This window comes from Xyrauchen texanus, chromosome 23 (assembly GCF_025860055.1).
Source record: "Xyrauchen texanus isolate HMW12.3.18 chromosome 23, RBS_HiC_50CHRs, whole genome shotgun sequence".
In the NCBI taxonomy this organism is placed as follows: domain Eukaryota; kingdom Metazoa; phylum Chordata; class Actinopteri; order Cypriniformes; family Catostomidae; genus Xyrauchen; species Xyrauchen texanus.
In genome coordinates this window covers 18,613,024-18,620,813 of record NC_068298.1, presented here as the reverse complement: position 1 = coordinate 18,620,813, position 7,790 = coordinate 18,613,024, and positions in this window count along the sequence as shown.

Here is a 7,790-nt window from a genome sequence, read left to right as displayed (position 1 = left end):
TAAAACAAACAAACTTTGTCTAACAAAGAAAAACTATATAAAATATATGTACGAAGATAAAAATCCTTCCAGAAGAATATGTGCATTCCCAGAAGAGATGAGAAATAGATTAATCTTCAGCACCACAAAAGAAACCTAAAGAGTCAATATCTGGAAACATCTTTTTTTAAGTAGAGCTTAAAAGGATAGCAAAGATGAAATAATTTATAAGTTACATCCTTAAGTATTTGGATGAGAAGTCCACACTTTCTTCTACGGAATGTTGACAAACGGGCCATTCCAGTAGGACACAATGTATGGGAGAGAATCTCATTCTGAAATAGTTGTCTAATACTTCTGTTCCAACCAGAAAAGTTAGATAAGAAACAGATATTTCCAATAGTATCAAAAGGAAGAGCTACTGACAAACAAACAAAAAACAACAATAAAAAACAAAACTGGGATCTAGCTGAGTAAAGTAACGGTGAGGGCTAAAATTATGTTTATAAATCAGGTTCCAGGCCAAAAGCACATTTGAGAGTTTAAGGGGAAATATAGTGATGTTGTAGTTACATAACAATAAGAAAGGGAGACCTCCCACCTTAGAGAAAACAAGATTAGGAAGAATATTCCAAAATGATTTGGGGTTTGTTAAATACTGTTTTAACCAATTTACCTTGAAAGTATTATTTCAGGAAGCAAAATCTAAAAAATTTAGACCACCACATTCATATTTATTTATAACCAGACTTTTTGACATAGTGCCTCTTATACTTCCATAAAAAGTCAAATAGCATTCTGTCAATGTCTGTGGGGTATGTCATTCTTGAGGTACCCACAGCTTTAGCAAGGACGGTTCGTCCTATCAGAGATAAATCTCTGTGTAACCACAAATTGCCTCTTAGCTTTTTCAATAACTGGCACAAAGTTCAATCTGCATTTGACTTTCTCTTCCTTTTATATGGATACACCTAGATTGGTCACCTCTGCATTAACTGGAATACCGTAAAGAGAGAGAGGATTTAATTATATTTATCTATCTGCAGAGCCACATGTCACAGCCGTTTCAGGACAGCAGTCTCAGAACGGAGGTTAGGGCAAAGATAATGGAGAGATGCTTAAGCCACCTGTTTTGAAGCGTAATTTCTTATATTTCTTTGCTTAATTACATGTCAAACATGCTGTTTTCACATCGATTTCCATTTGATGACAAACATTTAATGGTAACACTTTTCAACAAGGTTCCATTTGTTACCATTTTTTAATGTAGTAAGTATCATGAACAAACAATTAACTATATTTTTAACCATTAGTCTATTAATTAATCTTGGTAATTTTAATGGATAAACACACAATTGTTCTTTGTTAATTCATAGTACATGAACAAATATTAACATACACTCACCTAAAGGATTATTAGGAACACCATACTAATACTGTGTTTGACCCCCTTTCGCCTTCAGAACTGCCTTAATTCTACGTGGCATTGATTCAACAAGGTGCTGAAAGCATTCTTTAGAAATGTTGGCCCATATTGATAGGATAGCATCTTGCAGTTGATGGAGATTTGTGGGATGCACATCCAGGGCACGAAGCTCCCGTTCCACCACATCCCAAAGATGCTCTATTGGGTTGAGATCTGGTGACTGTGGGGGCCATTTTAGTACAGTGAACTCATTTGTCATGTTCAAGAAACCAATTTGAAATGATTCGAGCTTTGTGACATGGTGCATTATCCTGCTGGAAGTAGCCATCAGAGGATGGGTACATGGTGGCCATAAAGGGATGGACATGGTCAGAAACAATGCTCAGGTAGGCCGTGGCATTTAAACGATGTCCAATTGGCACTAAGGGGCCTAAAGTGTGCCAAGAAAACATCCCCCACACCATTACACCACCACCACCAGCCTGCACAGTGGTAACAAGGCATTATGGATCCATGTTCTCATTCGGTTTACGCCAAATTCTGACTCTACCATCTGAATGTCTCAACAGAAATCGAGACTCATCAGACCAGGCAACATTTTTCCAGTCTTCAACTGTCCAATTTTGGTGAGCTCTTGCAAATTGTAGCCTCTTTTTCCTATTTGTAGTGGAGATGAGTGGTACCCGGTGGGGTCTTCTGCTGTTGTAGCCCATCCGCCTCAAGGTTGTGCGTGTTGTGGCTTCACAAATGCTTTGCTGCATACCTCGGTTGTAACAAGTGGTTATTTCAGGCAAAGTTGCTCTTCTATCAGCTTGAATCAGTCGGCCCATTCTCCTCTGACCTCTAGCATCAACATGGAATTTTCACCCACAGGACTGCCGCATACTGGATGTTTTTCCCTTTTCACACCATTCTTTGTAAACCCTAGAAATGGTTGTGCGTGAAAATCCCAGTAACTGAGCAGATTGTGAAATACTCAGACCGGCCCGTCTGGCACCAACAACCATGCCACGCTCAAAATTGCTTAAATCACCTTTCTTTCCCATTCTGACATTCAGTTTGGAGTTCAGGAGATTGTCTTGACCAGGACCACACCCCTAAATGCATTGAAGCAACTGCCATGTGATTGGTTGATTAGATAATTGCATTAATGAGAAATTAAACAGGTGTTCCTAATAATCCTTTAGGTGAGTGTATATTAGTAAATGTAAATATTAATATTAAACAAGATTTATATATGCAAAAAATGTATTTCTCATTGTTATTCATGTTAACAAATTTAGTAAACTAATGTTGACAAATATAACCTTATTTTAAAGTGTTTTTACTATTTCATATAAGAAAATATGATTTTCTTCATGCTCATGATGTTTCAAATACATAAGAAAGGAACAAAGCATGGGCATTTAATGTCATATGTATTCAATAATTTCAAATTAAAGATTGAACAATTAGAAAATAAATAATATATGTTCATATTGATCAAATATAACTTAATAATTTAATAACTTAAACAGCAACATTTGAACAGAAACACAAACTTTATACAACAAATAGACGACTTAAAACACATCAAAAGAACAACTGACTCTTGGGCCCATCTTAATCATGTAAATCCAGGAAACAAATCTCCATGTCATCCCTAAAAGAAAATTAAATGTGAAGGTCTCTCTGGAAAGTTCTGGTTCTTCAAAAAGATTGCGGATGGCCCATTTCTTGTCCACTTCTTCCAACTGTAGGAAACGAGGCTCATCACCTGTGCCCCTGAAGTGCTGTTTATTCCCATGCAACCATTTCACAACTGTTTTGTTTTGTTATATATATATATATATATATATACATATATATACATACACACACACATACATAACTATACAGGTGAAACTCGAAAAATTAGAATATCGTGCAAAAGTTCTTTAATTTCAGTAATTCAACTTAAAAGGTGAAACTAATATATTATATAGACTCATTACAAGCAAAGTAAGATATTTCAAGCCTTTATTTGATATAATTTTGATGATTATGGCTTACAGCTTATGAAAACTCCAAATTCAGAATCTCAGAAAATTAGAATATTACATGAAATCAATAAAAAAAGGATTTTAAATACAGAAATGTCGGCCCTCTGAAAAGTATAATCATGCATATGTACTCAGTACTTGGTTTGGGCCCCTTTTGCATTAATTACTGCCTCAATGCGGCGTGGCATGGATGCTATCAGCCTGTGGCACTGCTGAGGTGTTATGGAAGACCAAGATGCTTCAATAGCGGCCTTCAGCTTTTCTGCATTGTTTGGTCTCATGTCTCTCATCTTTCTCTTGGCAATGCCCCATAGATTCTCTGTGGGGTTCAGGTCAGGCGAGTTTGCTGGCCAATCAAGCACAGTAATACCATGGTCATTGAACCAGGTTTTGGTACTTTTGGCAGTGTGGGCAGGTGCCAAGTCCTGCTGGAAAATGAAGTCAGCATCTCCATAAAGCTTGTCTGCTGAAGGAAGCATGAAGTGCTCTAAAATGTCCCGGTAGACGGCTGCGTTGACTCTGGACTTAATAAAGCACAGTGGACCAACACCAGCCGATGACATGGCTCCCCAAACCAACACAGACTGTGGAAACTTCACACTGGACTTCAAGCATCTTGGATTGTGTGCCTCTCCATTCTTCCTCCAGACTCTGGGACCTTGGTTTCCAAATGAGATGCAAAATTTGCTCTCATCAGAAAAGAGGACTTTGGACCACTGAGCAACAGACCAGTTCTTTTTTTCTTTAGCCCAGGTAAGACGTTTGACATTTGAAGCCCATGTCCAGGACCCGTCTGTGTGTGGTGGCTCTTGATGCAGTAACTCCAGCCTCAGTCCACTCCTTGTGAAGCTCCCCACACATTTGAATGGCCTTTTCCTGACAATCCTCTCCAGGCTACGGTCATCCCTGCTGTTTGTGCACCTTTTTCTTCCACACTTTTCCCTTCCACTTAACTTTCTATTAATGTGCTTTGATACAGCACTTTGAGAACATTCAACTTCTTTTGCAATTACCTTTTGAGGCTTTCCCTCCTTGTGGAGGGTGTCAATGATGGTTTTCTGCACAACTGTCAGGTCAGCAGTCTTCCCCATGATTGTGAATTCAACTGAACCAGACTGAGAGACCATTTAAAGGCTCAGGAACCCTTTGCAGGTGTTTAGCTGATTAAAGTGTGACACTTTGAGCCTACAATACTGAACCTTTTCACAATATTCTAATTTTCTGAGATTCTGAATTTGGGGTTTTCATAAGCTGTAAGCCATAATCATCAAAATTATATCAAATAAAGGCTTGAAATATCTTACTTTGCTTGTAATGAGTCTATATAATATATTAGTTTCACCTTTTAAGTTGAATTACTGAAATTAATGAACTTTTGCACGATATTCTAATTTTTCGAGTTTCACCTGTATGTGTATGTCTATATTTGACACATATTGTAACTCATTGCTGCTGGGAGTGCCTTGTTCTCCTCTTGGAAGTGACTCCTGAACAAATGCTGATTGGTTGATTTACAATTGTTGTTCAGGGTGGCTAGTGTGGTCTGAAGGGAAATTATGGAGATACCTTTCAGAGATAATTCCAAAGTTCACCAAAATAATTTGAGCCAACCATTTCCTTATAAAGGGATGGTCACACATGAAGACAGAAAAAAAAGACCATTTTAAATATCAACTGCAACAGCAGCATGAATTACAATTTAATTTCTTTAAGTGGTAATAAATTACTTACAGAGGTAAAAACAAAGGGTGGACCCAAGACACTGTGCGGAGCATACTGAAAAACAACAAAAACAATTTCAAGAACCATTCAAATTGCATAATAGTACTATGCAAATATGTGTTTACAGTATCATATATGCCAGATTCAGCATGACCCATGCTATACCAGTTGAGCTACAGAGCTCCTGCATTTCAACAAGTAGATATAGTACAAGGTTGATAGTAACAACGTTTTGGTTTCCTAGGAAATGCATAAACTTTTAAGTCAATAGACTGAATGCACTGTAAGATGTTTTCAATAAAAGCATCTGCCAATTTAATACATTTTAAAGCATGTGTGTATATAAAGTATTCCTCACCATCAACATGAATACCCCACAGTCTGACTACTGGTGTGGTCACTGTTGCACTTGTGGTTGATGTGTGTCTACCATTGGCTTGGACACTGATGGTTGATGGTGTGTCTCTGACCATTGGCTTGGTCACTGTTGCACTGGTGGTTGGTGGCATTTTGGCTGACGTTGGATTCTGTTTATGTTTACAAACATGTGAATTATTTTCAAAATCATCTCTGCAGTTGCTCAGTACAGACAGTGAAAATGGAGTGATGTGCTACAGCCCAAGCCAAAGTAAATATAAATATTTGTGCTACATATATTGACAAACAACCCAAGGTGTTTATATCTCCATGGACAACTGCCATGTTGGGAGTGGCTTTGAAGATGCAATTTTAATTTTCCCAGTCTTGTCGGCTTAAACACACATATATGCAAAAAGGTCAGTGAAAATCGCTGCAACAGAGGGAATGTTTGATATCTCCCAATCGTAATATGTCTCTTCAAGGGGAAAAAAAATGCACCACACGTATAGGTCCATTTCGGGAACTTTGGCAAATGCTCAAAATTCTTACAGTTCTCAAGAGTATTTAAAAGGCTACCATAAATTCCCAAATCATAGGCCTAAATAAAACAAATTGGCACAACCCATTTCTATTTAGAAATATATTAAAAAATATATATATATAAAATATTTGATTTATTAAAGCATGTCAAAAAATTCAATCTTCAATACGAATAACAAGAAACACGAGTAGTAAGCAGATAAAAACTAAGTATCAATACATAGATTCATTGTTCACCAAATAATGACAGATTTATTAAAGGTGCCATATGTAACATTTTTCATGTAATATTCGCCTTTTTTTTGCCAAAGTATGAACGGCTTGTAATGCAACTTAAAAAATGTGCCCTTCTCGGACTTCCTAGATTGCCTATTATATCCTGTAGACTGATTTTCATGCGAAGGGAGTGGGTTGCTTTTGCCGGGAAAATCCAATGTATGTAATGTTTATGCGCACTCCTGGGATCCTTGACTCAGTGCTTCTCTTCCGCTATTCAACAGCGTCAACAGACAGTCTGCTAACACTAGGTAACATTACATTAGAGATGGAATCAGTATACGTCATCCCAGTACAATATCACTCAACATAAACTCAGATATAGCTATAATATATATATATATATATATATATATATATATATATATATATATATTTATTTATCTACTGAACCCAGATTGGCTAAACGGGAACGAGATTGCGGTCGAGTGAAAACTAGAGTGAACATCGGCAGAGCATTTGATTCCTGGAAGGAACTGTTCGGTTTTGGGGATCAAAACTGAACCCGAATTGGCGTTCTTCTTATTGGACAGTTAAGTTTACATAACTGCAAAGCATGTGAAATATAGTGCCTTAAGGATTGATCTGTGTAATTTTAGCTAACTTGATCTTGGCTGCAAACGCTCACTAATTACAAGCTATCTTGCTTCGTAACTTTAAAATAATTTCAACGATCTTCTCTTTATACTAAAAGTCAGGTTAATGTCAATGTTAATCTGTAATTATTCAGCAAGGTAAACTACAATAATACATTAAATGAATGCAAGACAATGTTCAAGATAATGCAAAACGCTCCATTCATTAGTGTACTGTAACTTGGTTATACAGAAAATATAGGCATTCTTTTATTATAAAACAATAGCACATCGATATTAAATAGTGTCAACATATTTATAAAGTATAGTCTATTTTATAAACAGCTACAATCATCATCCACCAAATTTAGCTAACGGTTATTGATAAAGTTGGCTAGCTAGCTCACACCGACATAGGCAGTCAATGTGAATGCAGTCAATGTGTCATGCAAAGAAAAGTGATTACTTCAAACTACAGTCTTGCACAATCAGACCTATATTCACACTTTGTTTTAGCCCTGTTCCAGCACAGGAGAGTCAAATATAATATGCAGTCTCAAAGTTTGTAGTAAAGCAATTATAACTGTGTAATTTTAATTATGCTACCACATCTATCAGCATGATGTTCAGCCTCTTTGTAGTTTACATCATTGTTTTGGTCCATGCTCACTCGCTATGGAGTGTGTGCACGAGCAACAGGCTGCAGCTCACTTAACGGCCACAGGTGCCATAAATAACAAGGGTTTCTGAATCTTACATACTGCACCTTTAAGATATTACAAAGACAACAACTTTTTTATTAAATTTTTTTTTATTGAAAATATCAAAATTTATAAACAAACATGGCTGCATAAAATCAGTTTCTTCAAAACAGGATACAGAGAAATATAG